The sequence below is a fragment of the Coturnix japonica genome, chromosome 7 (genome assembly GCF_001577835.2).
Source record: "Coturnix japonica isolate 7356 chromosome 7, Coturnix japonica 2.1, whole genome shotgun sequence".
NCBI lineage: Eukaryota > Metazoa > Chordata > Aves > Galliformes > Phasianidae > Coturnix > Coturnix japonica.
This window is the reverse complement of record NC_029522.1, coordinates 4,124,369-4,145,687: the sequence shown is the minus strand read 5'-3', so window position 1 is coordinate 4,145,687 and position 21,319 is coordinate 4,124,369. Positions and strand designations below refer to the sequence as shown.

Genomic DNA, 21,319 nt, shown 5'->3' with positions numbered 1-21,319 from the left:
CATGTGTGCAGCAGGGGCCTTGCAGTGGTCCTAATGCATCCCACTTGAGAGGCAAGCACCCCAAAATCTCAGCACTGTGTGGCTCACAGAATAGAATCATAGAATCACAGAATGGCCTGGGTTGGAAAGAATCACAATGCTCATCCAGTTTCAGTCCTTCTGCTATGTGCAGGGTCACCAACCACCAGACCAGGCTGCCCGGAGCCACATCCAGCCTGACCTTGAATGCCTGCAGGGATGGGGCATCCACAGCCTCCTTGGACAACTTGTTCCAGTGCATCACTACCTTAAGAGTGAAAAACTTTTTCCTCATATCAAACCAAAACCTCTCCTGCCTTAGTTTAAAACCATTCCTCCTTTTCCTATCACTATCCATCCTTGTAAACAGTTGCTTATGTGCTCCCTGAGCTGTAGGTTACTCAGCTCTCACTGCGCTCCAACCCCCATCCTCAGGCACTGCCCTATTGCTCTGCACACCCACCCTACGGCTTGAAAAATACGAGCTGTCATGAGCAGGCAGATGGAAAAACACCAGCAGGAGGGTGGCCAGCTGATATCTTTAACACCTGTGGAGGTGTCAGCCCGGAGGATGGGTGAAGGAATGGACACCGTGTGCCTGAGATCACAGCACAGTCATCTCACCACGAGCCTTGCTCCCCTTGCAGGCATCTCTCCAACACACCGTATTTTTTGCCAAAGGCTTAAGCCACTGGCAGCTCTTCTCACAGTCTTCTCCATCACCTCTGAAAATACCTGAGGCTGATCTTGAGCAGATATCAGAGCTCAGAGAGGCAGAGGAAGGGAGTCTGTCAAAACAGAAAGAAACAAGAGTGGGGCAGAAGCCTCCTGGAGAAGGTGGCAACTGTGGCCAGCACCTGAGACCTGATGATGCCCCAAATCCACAGCCAAGGGGCAGCTCACCCAGCCCACCCTCATCATGTCTCACAACCCATCTGCCTCCTCCTCTTTCTGCAGGGGACTGGGGGTGCCTCATTTGTTTCCAACACAGTTGCCTGTTCCTCCAGGTTTGCCAGCAAATTATGAAGTCCATATTAACTCAGTCTGCAGCTGAGCGTTGGGCTGAGTTAGTTTCAGTCCAAGCCCAGGGCTGATTCAGACATAGGTTGGAAACATCCCCGAGGGAAAGTGAGAAAATGGGTGTGTGCTTGTATAGAAATGAAAAAGCATCATCGCTCCTGCCCCTCCCAATCACTGTCCCATTGCACTGCCTTGTGTCAGGCTGCTGACGTCTCAGGAATGTCTGGCTTGCACTGGCCATGGGATGGTCGTGGTCCAAAGAAGCCTGCCAGGAGCCCAGCTGAAGAAGGCACGTGCTTCCTCTCAGTGTGCAAAAACACACAGATGAAGACAACTTGGAGATGATCCAGAGACAATCATCGAGGGTGACAAGGGGCTGAGAAGCTGTGATCTACAAGAGATGGCTGTGTTTAGTCTGGGACAGGACAGCAGGCAGAAGGGCACGATAGCAGCCTTCCAGAATGGAAGAGCTGTCATGGAAGGGCAGCTACAGGGAGCTGGTCGTGGCTGAGATATGCTCAGGGTGTCAGCAAGCAATGGGTTATGCCACCTAATAAAGGCACTGAGAGTGTAGGTGTTAGGGAAGACTGGGTCTGAATGAAGAGCAGCTGGGGACACTATGACAACTTGGTGTCCCCAGGCCCAGTCCCTGTCCCTAAAGTATTTACTGCTTCCCCTTAGCATAAATAAAGTCTTTCCTTCCCACCCTGGGCTATGTCTGCCCTGAATCACTGGAAAGCTGCAAACAGACCCATTTTGTGTGTCCAGATTTCTGCCTCATTTACCTTCCTACCCCAGCAACCAGAGAGCAGCAGCTCTTCAGGGCTGACTTTGGAGGACTTTGCAAACCATTATCTCACAAGGGGTTGTTTTGCTCCATTCCCTTTTAAAAACAGCCAGCGCATGTGGCATTCTGTGAAGGAGATGGCCGGCTTGGCGCTCAGACTGCCTGGACCCATCATCTCCCATGCACACACACATACACGTGCTTTCAGCAGTGCTGGGGATCACGACCTTGCAGATGGTCTGGGTGAGCTCAGTCCGGGACAGATAGATGGATGGACGAGGGGAATGCTCCAGGTCAATCCAAGTGTTTGGTATTCCAGGAATCTGGGGGGATAAAGGGCTTCATCTTGGGAGGATTTGTGATGAAATAATTGCAGGAGTTCCAGAGGGGATGTTTCACACCTGCACTGAGAGTCAGCAGTGTGTGGACACTGGACAAGGCTCCAGAGAGGGCAGAGAAGGGGGTAACGGTGGTTCTGGGAAGCATCAGGGTCACGGATGGGGGCTCGTTTGCTTTTGTCCTCCCTTCTCCTTTTGTGCTTGAGCTTGGCAGCCAAGCAGAGACACCCAGACCAGATGTCCAAGGCTGCATGCTATGACCCTTGGCTGTGTCGAGCATCATCATCCTCTCTGCCCCACTCCCCAGGTCCCCACATCAGGGTCATGGCTGGGTTGTCCTGATCTGGCCCAGATCTGTGAGGCTGGGTCCAGGAGAGGCCAGCATGGGATGCAGCTGGGTGGGCTGCTGTCCAGGTGGGTGCAGCTGGGGAAAGTTTGTTTTGCAAAGCTGCTACTGTCCTGAGGTTATTAAAGGCACGCTTGGTGCATTATTTCCTATTTGCAGCTATGCTGGTGGGCCAAGCATCACAGCACAGCCAAGAGGAGGTGCTTTTTGGGCCTTTAACAACATAATTCCAAACAGCTCTTTGGTATATGCCTGGCCTGAAGTGGGTAACTTGTACGTATGCATATATACAGAGATTATACACAATAGTTTCACAAAACACTTCGCTTTCTTGTTTGTATTGCCCTCACTGTGCTTCATTCGTTGCCTAAGGTAGAGGTGGAATAACACAAGTGTATAGTTGTAATTACAGAGTGAATGGATAGCCAGAGGGTATATAAGAAAAGACTCACCAGTGCTGAGGATGCAGTTGAGATGGATGCTCATTGAGGTTGAGGCTCACCACAAAAACTCCACGAAGATGCAGTCTCCACAAAGAGATATTGCCTTAGTGGTGGTCAGCCCTTCAATGGGATCTAGGAGTGGTGGAGTCAAGCTCCATCCCTTCTAGGAGTACAGCTGAATCACCTTCACCTGTGCTCTCACAGCTGACTCGTCACTTGCCTCAGGTGGTTAATCGGAGGTTCAGGCTGTGATCAATAGTTTCCCTTACACCTTGCTTTCCTCTTGCTTTCTGTCTGCAGCGCCTAATGCTGTGGGGCCAAGACATCTTGCCAACAGAACAATTAGCCATTATTTGGTAAGAATTTAGAAACACTGTGTATTTTGCTGTTGCTTTTCCAGTAGCTAATATCCCCCGTTTAACTACATTCCTTCCAAAATAAAAGAGCCACAATATAGCACAGCGGGTGGCTGGGAGGTAGCATCCATCCCCAGCCTTTGGTAAAGCCGCAATGCTTGGTACAAAACCAAGGGCCCTCTTGCCATCCTCAGTGCCAGGGAAATGAGACTGCAAGAGCTGGCCAGGACCCAGGGCTAAATGCAGCTTTGGAAAAGAGTTGAGAAGCTCTTGTAAATGAAACTCGGGGAAGAAGGCTGCCTCAGAGCCAGTCCTGGCAGAGAGGAACTTACCTCTGAATGGGGCTTTTCCCTCGTGCTTTCCTTCTGGCCTCCTTCTAATATGACAGCAATTAAAAGCCCTGAAAAATGAATGGAAACAATTTGGAAGAGGTCTCTATTAGATTTGCTCTCATTAGCACTGCAGGCTATTTTTTCAGCTGCTAATTGACAGCTGCCTTCCATATGCAGTATCAAGAAAAAAAAAGGGTACCTGTAAAATTACACCAGAGGTAGTTTTGACCTGGGCTGTCTCTTTGGGAACACTGAAGACCATGAGAAGAGCAACATGGAGCACACCACAGCCAAGGGAATGTCGAATGCCTCGGGTCCCTCGAAACTCCTTAAGGAAGGGGTTTCCTAGAATGGGTTTTTTGCACACCTGGAGAGCTCATAGAGAAGCATAATTCTAGCAGGAAAGTGAAAATCCACAGAAGTGGGTTGGTCAGCAGAGCCAAATCCTGGATCTGAAAGAGAGAGAGAGATGCCTGAATGGATGTCCAGACCCCAGGACGCCACAGAGCGAGCAAGAGAGTTTGGAAACATGATGCAGTGCTGTGTGCTTGGGATATTTATGCTGCAGCAGCCTTGGAAAGGACTGGAAAGCTAACAGTTCTGTATGCCAGGGCGGGCATTTCACTTATTTGTTGTTTAAACAGATCATTCATGAGCTGTTGGGCTTCCTTTAGCAGAGCCTTCTTGGCACCCGACCCAGACTTGCTAAGAGAGCTGGCTCCAAGACTTCTATGGAAAGCACAGATGATGTTCTCAGGTTCTCAGGTTTTGGCACAGGGTTACTTTTTAGCCATAAGAAGCTCCTGGACCGTTGAACTGGGATCTCCTTCCTTGGGTCAAGGGTAAACCCAACACTGTGCCCCAGCAGGGTGCCCAGTATCTGGCTGGCATCGCCTTGGATGGAAGATTTTATCTGGCTTTTCTTCTAGCTGGAGACTGCCATGCACCAAAGCCATTGCTCCATCCCCAGCCAACGCACCAGCCTTTCCCATTTGGTGGGAATGGCCCATCTCAATGGTGTGTGGGGCTGCCTGGGATTTATGGATGGCGTGCCCTGTGCAGACCTCACGTCATTTCTTGTAGGAGTATTTTCTTACTGCTGCTTCCCGTTGTAAATTTGCCTTAGCGTGGCAAAGTTAATGGCATTGCCTCACACAGATAAGGTGATTTACAAGCATAGAAATAGCTACAGTAAGGTTGTTGGGGGACTCAGGAGAATGGACAGCAATCTGGACTACACAGAGGTGTGCTCAGACAGCCACCTGTCCCACAGTACACCTACGACATGTCTCATAAGCTTTTGTACACCCTCTGCTATTTAAACAGGCTTTATCCAGCCTCTGATGCATACTTTACTATAAAGATAAATATGTGAGAGATCAAGTTCTACAGCTAACTTAGCTAATAGTTGGCTACATAGCTGACATCGCTACATAAGCTCGGCCCTAAATAACTGAGCTTCAGAGCAGGCCAGGAGTTCCCCACTGAAATAGCTCTTTCTGGTAGACAAATGCAGTTTCTGCAGACTTGGAATTTTTCTGCAGGAAACTGTTTTGGAGAGTTCCATTTTCCCTTGGGAGCAAACAGCAAAAGAGCCCACAGCCCTAACAACATGAAATTCCAGTTGGGTTTCCTTCAGATGAAAGCCATGCAGCTTGAAAAGCTTAACCAAGATGCTGAGTTTTTGCCAGCATACAATGTGTACAGCATTAACCAGAATCTGTTAAAAAATAGCTTTGTTGTTACCCAGGAGCTGTTATCTTGGCTACATTCAGACTAAGCTTGTCATGATACTTCCTATATTCCCTGCTTACCTGGGTGCCACATACCATGGACTGATGGGCTGCTGGGACAGACAGCCTTGAGAAGCCTATCCATAGCCTTGAGAAGGTTACACCACAGGAATCAAATACTGGTCCGACAGAGCTGCCAAGTAGGAAATTACTGTTATTTCAAAAGATATAAGCAACCAGCAACAGGGAGAGGAATCAGAAGACAATGTTTTTTGAATGCAGATGGTTTCATTTGGTGTACAGGAGCACAGGATATCATCCGTACACTGTGTATATGTCCATACGGATCAGTTAAATGGATTTAGGATATGAGTTCTCCATCTTCTGGATAAATTCCCATATGGATGCTTTTATCCTGACACATAAGCACCTTCTGCTATGCAGATAAATTCATCTGGAGAAACTTAAAATGAGATTCTACTCCTGCCCCAGAATAACAATTCTTCTGGGGGAATCTACCCATACAGTCCAACTGGGTTATCTACCAGCAATAGAAAGAAAAGCTTTTGGTGAGGGGACTATGCTATGCTGGGTTGACTCATAGCTCACTGAGCATCCCTGGGTGTCCAGCATGAGTCTAACATGATAAGTGAGCTAAAGCACAAGCTCTTGCAGGCAGGGGACTTTAAGTATGACTTCATTGGACGCTACAATTCTCCAGACATGAGGCATTATTGGACACACCATGGCATTTGCAATAACACGATAATGAGGGGTAACCTGAAAATCTTACTTGCTGGCACTTGGTTAACTTTGCTCACTGGCCACCAGGAGCAAGACTGTCAAGTCCAATTGTCTGCTGGGTCTGATCACCACATCACACCACTCAGTGCCACAGCCATACATCTCCAAAGCACCTCCAGGGATGGGGACTCCACCACTTCTCTGGGCAGCCTGTTACAGTACCTGACCACCTGATATGTGAACGGATTCCTCCCGATATCCAATTTAGCTTCACTTGAGGCTGGGTGGGCAATGGGACTCTGGCCCCATCTCCATTGCTTGTAACACCACCAGGCTGTTTTCCCATCTGTGCAACAGAGACAAGAAAGTGTCACGATAGAGCTAGCTGGGTTATTAATAGAGGCCTCTAGCTGAGATGTTGAAGCAACCCAGGGGATTGAGAAGTCCATTTATTCTGTACGATTCAAAGCAGGCAAATGACTCAGATTTCCTTGACACTTTTGAACATTAAAGTTAGAAAAAAAAGCTTTCTCTAAAGCATTTGTCTTGAGGGAAGCAGCCATTGGAACATGAGTCTTTCTTTTTCCGAGTACAAATGAGAGCAAATTACCAGTGAAGCCAAAATGGTTTTGTGTGTGTGTGTGTGTGTGTGTGTGTGTGTGTGTGTGTTTGGTTTGGTTTGACTTTTATATTGAAACACATCAGATACAGAGCTGACCATCGACTGCTCTGCATGCAGCATTTTGTGGTAGGAAAGCAGCTGATGCAATGGTCAGAAGGAAACATTTTGACTATAGGGGATGGAATTGTTTCCATAATTTCCTGTTGAAACTGTAGGTGAAATCGATACATTTTCCCAAAATGTTTGGATTTCATTAAATTGCCATTGTTGGCCAGCTCCAATAGCAGCAATGGTGTGGGTTTGGTTTAAACAGCTAATCAGACAGAAAAGATTTTCTCCAGCATTGCCACATATTACTTCCTGGGTTTGGTTAGGAAGGGAGTGAAGGACAAGACACAAGAAGGTCATGGCAGGATGTGGGCTGTCCTAGGCTGGGGAGCAGGGGAAAGCTGCAGGAAGGCACCTTGCAGCAGGGCCAGGGGATGGGATGCTCCGGTGCAGGTTTGTAATTAATTGTGCCACTCCAATTCAGGGCAGCTGAAATATGGAGGCAGCAGAGGGCACTGAATGGGCAGTAGCAAAGCGCTGTGAAAAGGGAGATTGCAGAGTGAGGAAGAGGATAAAAACAAAGCAGAAGGAATGCTAACTTTCTTGGCTTCTTATCCGTATCCCGAAAATATTTGATCCCACACAGGGGCACAGAACTGAACTGTATAAACTCTCCCTTTGCTTCCAGCCCTGTTTTTAAAGGCAAAATGGATACATCTTGTTTTCATTCTGACTTTTACAAAATCTGATACGGTTCTACGACTTCATTAAAAAGACATTTGGAAACAAACAAACGCAAGGCTTGACCAAAATCTTTACAAGATAATTTCTCCCCTGGAAAGATTTCATTTTGACAAAGGAGAGTTTACTAAAGGGGAAAAAATAAATCACTCCCTTGGAAAGTGCTCAAGCAGCTCTTGTTTTCCTCTTTTTGGTGTTTACTGCACTCACAGACATAGCAGCAACACCGAGGCTGTGCTTTTAAATCAGTGCCAAGTTGACCCCAACCCCACCTATAGACCTGTGGCTGTGAAGGCAGAGCTTAACACAGGGTTGGTGTTGGCTGAGGGCAGTAGCACTTCACACAAGTCTTCAAGTGTTATTGCTTCCTAATCAAAAATCCAGGGCCAAGCAGAATCCACAGTAAACCTTTCCCTCCAATGTGTAATAATGATAATTATTTCTCACCTAAGATAATTTTTCTTTTGCAGGCCGTCACTCCAATGTATTGGAAACCTTAAAAAGTAGAGAGGGAAAAGGAGACCAAGAGCTCCACTTGCTGATGTGAGAGAAGCCAAACTGGGATGGACCACTTTCACTTGGATGCAACATTTTTAAAAGGAATCTGTGGGAGAGCTACGCAGAGGGAAATTCCTAACAATATAAAAGGGGAGAAGGGATGGCTCATAAAAGAATGATTCCCTCTGTTTTTTTTGTTTTTTTTTTTTTTTTGGCAGCCTGGCCAAGCTCCCCAAATGCAAGGTTGTAAAAGAACTCCGCGCTGTGCAGAAGACAATAACAAGCAGGTGTTATGGAAAATGACCCTTCCCTGGGCAGATTTATTCCTGCCATCTCATCTGCTTCTTAAATCTGTTTCCAATAAGCAGATGCAGCCTTAACCTCGAGTCCAACAGACGTGTTCAGGTGCTGTGTTTTGTGATGGAGCTTGTGTCCCTTTGCCAGCTCAGTGCCAACAGGTGTCACACCATGGACATCTTCCTACCACCCCTTGGCCAAAGTACCCACCACCCAAGTCATCCAGTAACCAGGCATAGGAGTCTGCACAGAAATCAGTCACTTACCTCCAAAAATAACCATGGGTTGAGCATGAATCCACTTGATGTCATAAAGTACCTTGAAGCTTCCAAGGGTCTCAGTCATTCCATTCAGCGGGGGCTCCATCAGCTCCAAAAATCAGAAAGCATATTTCTCTGCTCAGTCATTGTAAGTGTAAACACGCTGAGATTTCTCCTATAGAAAAGCAGCCAGCCTTGCATAGAGGCTGGTTTTGAAACTAGCACTTAATTTGCCTATGTGCAAATGTTGAGGTGCCTGCTACTCTGGCACATCTTCAACCCAATATGAGTATGAAACATACAAAACAGACCAAACCCCACCCCCCCCGAATGTGGTGGTGGGTGATATCCTGTCCTCGTGCTGTGCAAAGCTCGGTATTTATTAGGCCATACTGATTAATGCAAATCTTCATAATCTAATTCATTTTTTCCTTATGACTGAGTTCCATGTTTTCAAACAAAATGTAGCTGCAATTGGAACCCAGAAAGGCAAAGAGCAGCCAGAATTAGCAGGTTTGGCTTGGATTTATGCTTCTATTTTCCAATGGCCTCTCCTCAAAACCACAAATTAGCACTGTGTGACTTGAAAACAGGCTTTGCAGACAGGATCCTGTTGGTGGGGATTTTAGTGCAGGCTGAGGTTGAGTCCTGCAGCAGAACATCAGGTTGGGTGCTGGTTTCACACCTCTCCTTTGCTCTTGCCCAATTCCAAGCCTTATCATGTTTTGCTTCCAGCTTCTCTTGTCCTTCATCCTGGTTTTGCCAATGATAATAACCTACACCAGAGGGACAAATCCTCCTCAAAGCTGAATGCTTCACTTCTCAGCTTTCTGGGATGGGTCTCCAACCACTTCCTACTCAGCCTGGACTGCTGATTGTTTTCCTGCAGCCTTTGGAGCATTCCTTGTGTGTGTGCAATGTGTCTCCTACAGCTGAGCAGTGGAAATGAAATAACAACCCAAAACCACAACCCAAACCCAACCACAAAACACTCCTTGGAGACTTTTGCTGACCAAAGCATTTCCTCGAGGTGGGATGAGGAAATGCAGAGAGGCTCCAGGGGGCACCTCCCTGGTTTCTCTGCAACCAAGAAATTAAACATTTGTTATCTCCTGTGCTTGGTGCTTCTGGTTCAGGTTCAGCTGTGAGCCAAGTTGAGCTTCTGCTGATGGGGAAAACCCTGCTGTGCAGTCTGTGCTTGCTTTGACCTGTTGCACTGACATTGCTTTCTGCATAGGCAGGAAATCACGCGTGACGGTGCTCAATCCCTCTGAATCAGCCTCTTTTCCAGCAAACAGCCCTAATCCTCTCTACATCTGTTTGACACAGTTGCTAAGATTGCACTCAAGTCACATTTAAGCGTGTGCTTAAGCACTGTAGTGCACTTAATGTTTGCACAAAGGTGTTGTGCAAGAGCTACTCACTCCAGGTCCCATCATTGCTGATAATTTATGTGCTGACAGAGGTTAAATAGATGGAAAAGAAACCACTGGGCCATTGAATCTAGAATAAAGCAATGATAGCACCTATAAATTAGAGGAGTAAAGGATTTGGACAGAAACAGTGATGTTAATTGCTGCAAGCTTGGCAAAAGCACCCAGATGTAATGAGGGTTTTTTTCCCCCTTTCTTAAAAACAGCCAATTTCTGACATTCTGAACTTGCTTTTTGCTGAAAGGGGTAGGAACCATTTAGGGCTTTAAAGCAATGAGATGGTTTCATAATGACTAATCTTTGAAAAACATGGAAAGTTTTGTTCAAATAAACCAAAAGGCTGCAGTGAGCCTTCACACAAAGTTGAAATTAATCTGTCAGAAATGTTCTTTGGCTCCAAGAACTCACGGAAATGAGGAAATTTGGAACAAAAAGCTGAATTATTAGCCCAAGGTAAGTGGTTAATGAGTGCTAAATATACATGTCAAGGAAAGATATACAAACTGAAAGTGGCACTTCTCAGAGATTATGTAGGGCGGGAATAGCAGTAAATTAAACCCATCAAGCTGCCCTTTGGCATAGCCCGACATCATTAGAGCCAGCAAGCTGCAGTTCTGCTCCCATGGCTTCAACCATTCCTCCCATTCTCATCTCCCTGTGCCCACAGCTGCCCATTGAGTCCTACCTTCTCACCCATGGCTGAGACTCACAGGTGGTTGCCTTTCTGCTCCTGTTTGTGTGTTTTTATAGGGGTGAGGGATGGGTTGGAAGCACATACTGCTGCTGGCTCACATATCCCAGCAGCCGCTGTGAGGGCTCCTTTGAACTGTGATTTATCTGCAGAGGAGTATGGGGGAATGCTCCAATCGCACTGTTTAAACCAGACCTGCCAACCAGGCTCTCCTTTCAGCTCCCCATGCCACTGAGACTAAACAGGTTTGGGCTCAGCAGAAAGGCATTGCCCACACCAGGGGATTTGTCATCTCTTGTGACTGGGGGATGCAGGACCCCAGTGCAGGCACAGCTCCTGCTTGAAGGAGTTGAAGAATCTCAGGCATTGCTTATTTTGGATGTTGGGAAATTGTAATAAAAAAGGCCAAAAAGCAGCACGTGTGAGCACTGAGTCAGCTTTGGACACCAGCAAAAGAGATGATCTCAGAGCAGAGGGGACCTTGCTAGTGCGGCAGGACATCTGGTGGGGGGAAAAAATCATGAAACACCCAACCATCAGCCCTGCTAGCTTTGTAGCATGACAACACTGTTGTTTCTTGCTCAGAAAATCCTACTTAAAAACTTAGTGTGGGATGTTGTATGTAACTATGTTTATGTGGAGGTTATAGAGAAAAGCTGCCCGCAAACACATTGCCATGTGTTGGGTAGCATTCTGTCCCTACACTACCACTGCCTATAGGGACAGGGATGAGGTTGGGGTGCTCCAGTCTGTGCACATGAGAGAACCTCACAGCAGCAGCATGGTGCCATCCTACGTCTGTGATGTGCTTTGGATGTCACACAGTGCCAGGTACTGGGCAAGAGATACGATCCAAGCCAACCTTGTGCTTCTGCCATGTATCCTTTTTTTCCCCATTAAACAGGATTTTGTGATTATTATAGTTTTCTGCTAGGATGAGAGTCTTTAGCAGAGCAATCGGATGTGCTGAGTGTTTAAAAACAAGAGCTGTGGGCCTGCACTTCTAATTTATGGACAGGATTTTACCAGTTGGATGAGCTTGTGTTGTTCTCCTATCCCCTCCAGGCTGAGGACCCCAGAGAGAGGCTCTGCGTGAGTTGCAGCTGAGCAGCTGTGAGCAACTCTCATTCTAGGAGAGGGGGAAGAAGCATCCTGATAGCAACAGAAAACAAGGGGTGGAAGATGCCGCTGCAAACAACATGTTGTTTTTTTGGAAGGGACTTACCAGGATTTGCTTGAAGGCCAAAATCCCTTTCATAAGTAGGCTGCATTTTCTCCTCCTGCTTTATTTCTTGTTGCATGACAATGTGCTCAAGAGAAAAAAAGCTAAGGGCAGACCATGATAAACTGAGTCTCCTCCGCCTTTCTTCCAAATCCTCCAGAGGTATTATTTCATCTTCCTCATGATATAGAAATAATATTTACTTCAGCTGCAGCCAAAATACAGCATCCACAGTGCATTGCATGTGTGTGCGTCTGTCGCACATCTGGATGCCTGGGATGATGGAGAAGAGCGCAAACACAGCCCTGTAATGTGAATCTAGCAGGACTGGCTGGCCTCCACCCAAGGAAAATGGCCAACCCGCCAATGTGGAGTGAAGGAGGTGGTCAGCCCTCACCCCATGCGCTCACACCGTGCCTGCCAAAGCAAACTGCCTGCCCTGACCCTGCCTGAGATTCCCAGCCCAACCACAGGCCTGTAAGCACGCCACGGCGGTTCTTGAGTTATCTCAAAACACAAATAAAACCAGTGTGATGGGAAAGCCTTTAGACAGAGTGGTCTGTGCTGAGCTTTTCCCATCTCCTCCTTGCACGGAGGGATGTGAAGCTCCCAGGCTTCTTTCCCAAGGCCTAAGAGCAAACGCAATGGACTCAGCTCCTCCTAATGCCTTCCACATAGAGATACGTGTCTGCATAAGACCACGGTCCCATCACCACTCAGTTCTCTCAAGTAAACACAATCCTGGATCATATAGAAACAGTAAAGGTATCTCCAGAGAGACAAGAGGTAAACACAGGTATTGCTGGAGCTTTTCCATTTTTTAGCATCTAAATTCCTCATTTTTTCCTTGAGAACGTGGGACTTATCCTTCATTGCTTGTAGATTTCACTTGCGTAGCTTGCAAGGGTCTTTTAATCTGGTAGAGAGGCAGACAACAAAAGCCAAGCCTATGAAGCCAGCCTGACAGAAGGGAATTACGCAGCAAGTTGATGTGATGGAGCTCTCTTATTATCCAGAATGGTTATTTTGACCTTGTTTGTAGCCTGAAAAAGAAAAAAAAAGTAAGGGGGGTGAGGGGGAGAAAATGTAACGATGTGATAAATTTGGTCTGAGTGTTTGGATAGTTTGTCAGATTAGTAACTCACTCTGGACACATCATTGGAAATGCTCCTACCATTTTGATTAAGTGATTTCTGTAGCCAGTAATTTTCTTCCATCTGTGTAATAATTGTTGTGCTTAAGAGATGTTTGGGAAAAGGAGGAAAGTCAACAAAATGAAATATCAGGTGGAGGACTGTTATGCTCAGGTGACAGTTCTCTGAGATGTCCATAGCCTGTCCTGGTGGGTATCAATCACCTTGTCCATACCTGGTCGTGTGAAGGGAAACAAGGCCAATGATTGCTTTGATTTTAGCAAGAAGTAATGCTTAACTCCATTAACAGCAGCTTTTGGTTTGCTCAGTCACTCAAATTCTCCCACAACATTAGCATGACTGGTCAGAAATAGATCCAGCAAATATTTAGAGCATTCATTAATGTTTGCCTTCTTGCCACCGAAGACCCATGGACAGGAGGCAAGAAACATGTTGGCTCATGCAGAATTAGCTAAAAAGAAAAATAATGGATCACAAATATGTTTCTGTCATTGAATAACTGTAGCCTGGTTTACAACCATTCTTTCCTGAATATAATTTCATTTTCCATAGCAGAGATGGCAAGAACAAGACCCTTAAGATGAGAAAGCCTACATAATTCTGCAATTAACATTATTTTTCCCAATGAAATGAGAAGTATTTGTGGGTTTTAGTAAAGAAACTACATATCATAGGCTTATTGCTGCTAGTTAATACAGACCCCATTGGGCAGTTTTCCACTGTAAAATGATGCACTGTGAAGCTGTTTTGCTTTCTGAGAGCACTGTGTTAGTACCTATGATTTCATCAATCTACAGCTTTGATTTCATTAGAGTATTTTATCTTCTACGTTTAAGTTTATGTAAACTTACATTGTTCATACTAACGTAATACAATGTAAATCCATCCAATCTGATTGGTGACTGATTTATTTATTTATATATTCATTTATTGGCTTAAAAAGATTACTTTGTAGGCCAATTTAACTTTTTCTGTTGTTGTTGTTTTCTTTTTTGTTGGTCATATCTTTATTAATGACATGAAAATGCAACAGGATACAGTAGTAAAACATGAAGAGGTTAAAAAAGAAATTGCTATTGCAGCCAATAGCAGAAAAAAATAGCATTTCTATGAGGTTATTACATAGACTACACCTGAAATAGCATGTTCCTTTTTGGGCACCCAACTCTGTAATTTGGAGGGAGCTCATAGAAGAACAACAGCGTTAGTGGAGATGGAGGTGTTGAACTTGGCTCAAGGAAAGATTGGCTGGAGTAACAGGCTGTGAGAGCTTAAAGAAAACAAACACACTGACCTTGTTGAAGCTGACGTTGACTTCCATTGACTTCAGCATAGCCAGGATTTCACACCAAGGAGGAAGAGGAATTATTTGGTGGCAGAGAAGGCTACATGCAAACAGAGAAGGAGAAATATGAGTTCAGTACCAAGGGAAAACAAGGCAATGGATTTCAATTTTGTTTAAAGGCAGCAAATACAGGGTGCCAGCAAAATGTTGCAGAAAGAGCCAACCGCAGTTTTGTAATCCTCTAATTAGAACAAGGTTAAATAAAACTAGTGTTACATATTCAGCTCCATAGAGTGGAGGAGAATTGAATGGTAACAAAAGCAATGCTACACCCCCTGCAGCCAAACTCCCAACTGTAGCAAGAGGCAGCGTCTCCCCAGTTTAGGCACAGATGGTTTTATATGAGAAATGTAAATAAGACGTTACCATCTGGTTAATAAAACACACATCTAGGCTGGGTTTGATGGCATGTCCCCAGATGTAAACATTTAAATATACTTTTTTTTTTAATACTTTAAGATTTTCATTCAAAATGGCCAATGTCTCATTGACTTCAAAGTGTTGAACAGAACCGCAAAATATCTTCTCTGTCTGCCTATCCCATAAGTAATGAATTTATATTAAATCTCACTGCTGTTTGTGCAGCAATGTAACCTGGCTTTACTGCCGGAACATAGAGTAATTTGCTCAAGAACTGATGAAATCTAGAGGCTATTGGAAAAGTTGCCTTCTGAAAATGTAAGGCATAAGGCAAGCTATTTTCAGTAAGTGGTAACTTTGTTGAGATGTTCCACTTTGGAAATGAAATCTATTCATGCATTTGAGTTGAAATTGCCAATTAGCTGTTTGGTATAAAGAGAAACACATTTTGGGGGAAGTAGAGACATGGAAATCTTCAAGACACATTTTTCCTCTTAACTAGATGCTGAAAAGAAAGACACCAGACTGGAAATGCTGTGGATTTGCAGGACTGTTGGGGTCGTCTTGTTTATTCCTCCACATAGAAGATGCTACATACCTATCTGAATGCCCAGGAGCTTGAGGATGAATGCCTTCACAGAGGCATCTAGCTTTGCCTGCACACTAAGCAATGACAGAAAAGCACAGCCTTGGACACCAGCCACACCAGCATACTAACTGTCAGAGTCTGCTGCCAATTTTTATCTTTAGAAAGGGGTTGAGTTAGCAGGAAGATTGCCAGCATGAAAAAGAAGGTAAGATAGCATCACTCATAGCCTGCATGTATACACACAAGGAGGAAACACCATTCAGCAACAATATAAAGAGCTTGCCAATTCCAAGTGAGATAAGCAGCCAGAGCTGTCCTCTTACATGTGTGTTTTGGAAGCAGGTTTAGCACGACACACATCAACACTGCATACTGTAAGACTCCTGTCATCTAACTCGAGCTCTTAATGACTGTTATTATTTTAATGTTTCCAGCCATTGTGAATAGCTAACAATGGAACAGCAGTTTAACTAATATACCTGATACAAGAATGCTCATGAAAATAAAGAGAAATTTGTCCACCCAGGTGGAAAAAGCAAGAGGAGGTTTCTCCAAGGAACCACTTGGGAAGTTGCTAAATGTGATTTGAATTCAGATTTTCTGGCCCATCAGCCTGGCCACCATGATGTTTTTGCTTCCAGTGAGGTGTGATATTTATTTCTGCAAGGCTCCTTTACCAGGATAGGAGCAAAAACCCCCAAACAGCTGCTAGCAAAGACTATCAGGAAGGCATCAGGAATCAATGCTTCATCATATTTGAAAAATATCCTTGAGTTTTACTTTCTTCTTAGCTTGTTAAAGTAAAGAATAGCCCACCAGCACTTGCTTTGAACTTTAATCTCTTTGTATGCACAAGAAACACTATGGTCTCAAGGCCATCTTGGCCAAGCTTTGCTCAAGGTTGGAATGGATTGCTCCAGGCAGACTTTAGAGAGCTCCCACAAATCCATTACACCCTGTATCTGCAAATGGCATTTCAACCCACTCTTCTAAAAAAACAAAGATCTCCATTTCAACATCAGAACTTCAAGAGATCTGTAATTAAGTGGTCTCCCAGCTGGTCCCACAGTTTGTTGAGAAAAGCTGGAGAAACATCCAATAATACTACAGTTGTCTTAATGCATGAACAACATCCAGCAAATCCATCAAGCATCAGGACCTGCATTTTTGGCTGGAAGCTTGAAGAACCACTGCGACATCACTATGGATCAGGTAAAGCTGTTGACAGCTAATTGCTTTGATCACTTAGAAGGGGAGGATAGGGGAGGAAACCCAAGCCTATTTTGCAAAGCATGTTGCAGGCCATTTTGGGCTGCCTTACTGGTAGAAACTTTCCACAAGACCAATCTAGTCTTTGAGTCATCGTACACTGACAGAACCTTTTCACCTTTTGATTTAATGTTTACAGACCTTATATTTTTTAAGAGGAAGCTGAAAATGCTTACTGACATGAACCACACTTAACTTGTGTGTTTCTTTATCAAGCACTAGAAATGTTCCATTTCAAGGCACTCCTTGAAATGTTGTCCCTTATTTTTCCTGAGGCTGTGTCAATTTTCCTCATTAACAGTGAGAGGTGATTCCTTATCAGCTACCTGGTATGGTGAGATGTTTGCATTATGCAGCCAGATGGTTATTACCCTTGGTTTAAGTCCTCAAAACTGATAGCAGAGGGACAGGGTTGGGGTCAGGGGGGCTGGCATCACCACGGGGCAATCTTCCTTCCTCTTTAATGGCCAAGGGCACATACATTTGGGACCTCCTCTCCCCATGTCTTTTAAATGCTATACCATCAGGAACACAGCAACCACGGCCAGACCGGGCTCCCATTTAGGCTGCCCTTTCCTGAATCAATTTCCAATGAAATCAGCCCATCTTCAGCAGTCCCCCAGACCTGAAGAATTTGCTAGCTACCTTCCCATTCCTCCAGAAAAATATCTCCATCCCCCTCCTGTCACCTTGCACTTAATGACTGTGGGGTGTTATGACAAAAGCCAAAACTAATAAGGAGAATGGGTGAACCCTGCCCCTAGAAACACATTGCAACATAGGGATGGATCCTTGGTAGCAGCATGAGCTTCACATGATGACTTCCAGGAGGAGTTCAAATCAGCCCCCACATATTACTTCAACAGTTTCTTGTGTTTAAACATTTATAAAAAGCTTCCTTCAAATATGCCTTTAAAATAAAATAAAATAACCCTCAAAGCCCCACTACCACTTGTTGCATCTTTGACACAATATTTTCTTAACCTTTCCTATCTTCAACCCTGGGCTTTGTGCTAGCTGAGTTAAGCTCTCTCCTCCCCATAACCCAGCCTGCCTGTTCTCCTCCTGCAGGGCAGCAGCCTGCCTTCTTGATGGCTAATAGAGTTATGCAGGACTGTAAGAATGTCAGAGTTTGGGGGCAGTAGGGAATGGAGGGAAGAAAAGGAACTTTTCAGATTCATAAACCTATCACAAGCACTTGATTCTCACCAGCAAAAATCAACAGGAGCAGGAAAAAGTCCACAAAGCAAAACAGCTTACTGACATATATGAAGCATATTTGACTTTCAATCCTAGGGTCCTTGGTAGGACTGCAAGGCTCTTCTCTTCCCTCCTGGCTGGTTACTGACCCTGATTTGGGATCCATTTGGGAAACGCTTCTTCCCAAGCTGACCGTCCTCCTGCCATCCCACCCAGGGCAGCAGAGCTACGGCCCATGGCCAATGAGGTGCAACACCTCCAACTCTATCTGCCTGTGTTTTAAGTCCTCTTATCACTCAGCACAATGTAAGCCATTTTATGTCCACTGCATTTGCCCCCTTTCATTCCTGAAATTGTCTGGTGAGTAAATCTCAAGGCAGAGCTATCAGCCTGCCCCCAGCCATCTCCACTCCTGCACATGAATAGGAACAGATTCATTTTGATGTCTTCCTGGGGTTAGTGTGACCTACTTCCATGGCCCTGGTACAGTTCATTATGAATTCCTAATGATCTCATTGTTCCATTAAATGAAGGTTGCCACCTGTCCCGAAGACTTTAGATCAAGCTGGGATTAACGTACCTGCTGACCTATTTCTCCCTTTTATAGGACGCAGCCTCTTGATCAATAGGTTTTCTGACCATCCAAGTTAAGCATCAGCAGCAAACGATGCTGTGATTTCCACAGGATGCTGTATGGCCTTCCAGGGCTCCTGCTGATGAAGGGCATGCTGGAGGTCCTGCCCATCCCATTTGGGCATCGAATTCCACCTGCATAGACACCATCAGCAAAAAAATAAGATAGAATCCATAGCCTATGAATAATTTATCATGGCTTAAAATAATGGGGAGGGAATTGCTGAGGTTGCATTCAGGGCAGATTGAATGCTTCCAATTTAATGGAGTCTAGAAGAGACTCTATTAAGGGTCTGAAGGCTGCTTGCAGCTTTGCTCGGGGAAGTGATTCTGACTGTGATATTGCAGTGAAAAAGCACAGCCCTTCTGCACGCAGCCCCCTGGTTCAACACCCAGCTGCTGGGGATGGCAGGTTGGGAGCACGAGCTGTGCAGCACCAGCAGCAAAACAAAGAAAGAAAGGAGAAAAAGAGAGGCATACATTCCCATGGATGGGCTCAGGGAGCGCGTTACAGCCAAGTGACCTCAAGTGCCCCTCTTTCTTTTCTTGCTCGTGGAAGGCAGAAGTACAGCTGCATTTTTCATAAATAGGAACACCCCAGCTTGATGTTTTTTAAAGCTGTCTAGACAGTAGAGCAAGACCTTGTTTCAAGTCACATAATCACTTTCCCATTTTTCTTTGCGGCAGAGAACGTTTTCCAAGATTAGATAGAAGCTGGTGGAGGAACGTGTTATTAACCTTGGGTGTGCCTCACTGCTTTAGGCTCTCCTTGTCCAAGCTGGAGGTGCCTTTCTGTCTAATCACGTCTTCCCTTGATCCATGCCTTCCCCCTGGACAGAAGGACTTCTATGTTTATGAGCTGGTGAAACTTGGAAAACATTACACGTGGGTTGCATGCAACTTGTAGGGTGCTGTGGAACCTCACTTTGGGAACAATATCAGCTCAAGAGTAGCTAATATTTCACTGCTCGTTAAAGTGAGCTGTTAAAATCATCCAGGAGAGCTGCTGTCCCTTAGACAAATTCCCTACCGCCGTGCAGAAAGCGAGCACACAACTACCCAATATTAATGCCTTGCTTCATAATTTACATAGCAAGTGCTTTAATGAATTGTTTTCAGTATCATTGTCACTGCCATGAATAAACTTAAAAAGTAACGGGTTTGTAATTAATTAAAATTTAATTACAATAATTTGTCATTTTATTATTTGCAATTATTACCGTAAAGGCAATAAAAATCACAGGATCTCACAACTGAATACAAATCCCTAATCAGAAGCAGTCAGCTCACACTGTAACCTTGAGCAAGGGTGAGTTTATTAATGCACTTCTGTTGGGGCCTGCAGTGCATGTGATGGCTGCAGAATCCCCACTCAGGCTTTGGGCAGCGGTAGTGGGATCCTCTAGCAAGCTACTAAAGCACTCATCCACCCTCACTCTTGTTTAATTGCCAGCTATAGTTTCTCCAAGGTCCTCTGGATAAGTTTTGCATTTCCATCTGAAAATTCAACATTAGGAGATGCTGCAGGAATTTAATGCAAACGACTGCCTTTAGTAACACACAAGGTGGTTCCTAAGCCACTTAAGCTCTGATTTGATGACCCAAAAAGCAGTTTCTTTGTTCTGAGGTATGAAAGACAGAAGGCAAGAGTTAAACTCTATCTATCTGTGCTTGCTGCTGCTGCCCCTATGACTATTTCCAGGACAGCAATGTCTCTGTTCACATGCAGTTAATTGTCCCTGCTTGAGGAAACAAGATATGCCTGCCTTTCCTCATCTCTGCATCTTGATAGGCTCCAATCATATCCATGACTCCCTGGCATATTTCCTTTGGCTTGGACTGATATCTTACAAAAACAAGTTTTAGAGCAGTTTTCCACCAGCCAGTCTCAAGACATCTTCAAAAGGCATGAGAACTGCACCCACAGCAGCAATTAGGCTGCAATTAAGCAGAGACTTTCCAAGTGAATACCCTCAAGGGGTTATTTTGTGATGAGCTCTTCAGGTTGGCTTGTCCCATCATGCTAAATTTACCCCCTCTCACCATCCTGTGCCAAACCATTCCACAGCCTGAGCCATCCCTCGGTTTTGCTCTTTGAAGTCCATTAATTGGTTAAGAAGGACTAAAACCATTTTTAGCTTCATTTCCTGGGGAAAACTTCTGTACTTTTGCCTGCCCTCCCCCAGTCATTCCAGAATGCATTGGCCAAAGCCAACAGAAGTAGAGATGCCATAAGGCTCCCTGCCTACAACCTAAATGGAAGACGACCATTTGGGGAGAGGTGAGAGGAACCTATTCAGTGCCCCAAAATCACCGGCCCATCCCTGATCCCACATCCACATAGGAAGGTCAGTTCTCAAAACACTACCAGGTTTTGCAGATGTATGGAGCCTGGGCTGTCATATCCCAAATGGAAAACGTTTCTGCTGCTTCTGGTTGGGAACTCAGCCACCACTTCATAAATCAACACCCTGCTATCGCGTTTGCTCCGTGAGCAGACAGTTTGATGTGAAACAATGCAGTCCTGGAGGCGTCAGCTTCCTTGGGCTATCTTCGTGGGAGACCAACATCACAGATCCACTTTATCCATTGCAAAGCCTGCACTTTCAAGCTACCCCTCTCAGTCTGAAATTCCCTTCCAAAACACCTTAAGAGGTCCAAACCACCTCTATTTTTAAGCCGTGATACAACAGCATTCTCAAAACGTTGAAGATGCCCCATGCCTTAACACCTCTGCCTTGGAGTGGCTTACAGATACCTTTGGCCCCATGGTATGCTGTAAGCTAAGCACACACTCAAAACCCCAGCATCAAGGCCTGCTTTAGGTGAACCTTAGAATA

The 21,319-nt window shown here is 45.2% G+C and overlaps 2 long non-coding RNA genes across 2 annotated transcripts in view; one reads left to right on the top strand and one right to left on the bottom strand.

Annotated features, from left to right (window-relative positions):
- Positions 1 to 255: 255 nt before the first annotated feature.
- On the top strand, positions 256 to 8,087 carry LOC107316407. Its single transcript, XR_001556329.2, has 3 exons — positions 256 to 2,288; positions 3,253 to 3,308; positions 7,999 to 8,087. It is a non-coding gene; the product is annotated as an uncharacterized LOC107316407 (long non-coding RNA).
- A 158-nt stretch (positions 8,088 to 8,245) lies between these two features.
- Positions 8,246 to 21,319, bottom strand: part of LOC107316406 — a 57,492-nt gene continuing 44,418 nt past the window's right edge. Inside the window, exons 10-13 of the long non-coding RNA XR_004307926.1 lie at positions 18,427 to 18,614; positions 14,378 to 14,468; positions 11,933 to 12,972; positions 8,246 to 8,692 (exon numbers count right to left, since the gene is read on the bottom strand). This is a non-coding gene — a long non-coding RNA (uncharacterized LOC107316406). The remainder of the gene's footprint in view (positions 8,693 to 11,932; positions 12,973 to 14,377; positions 14,469 to 18,426; positions 18,615 to 21,319) is intronic.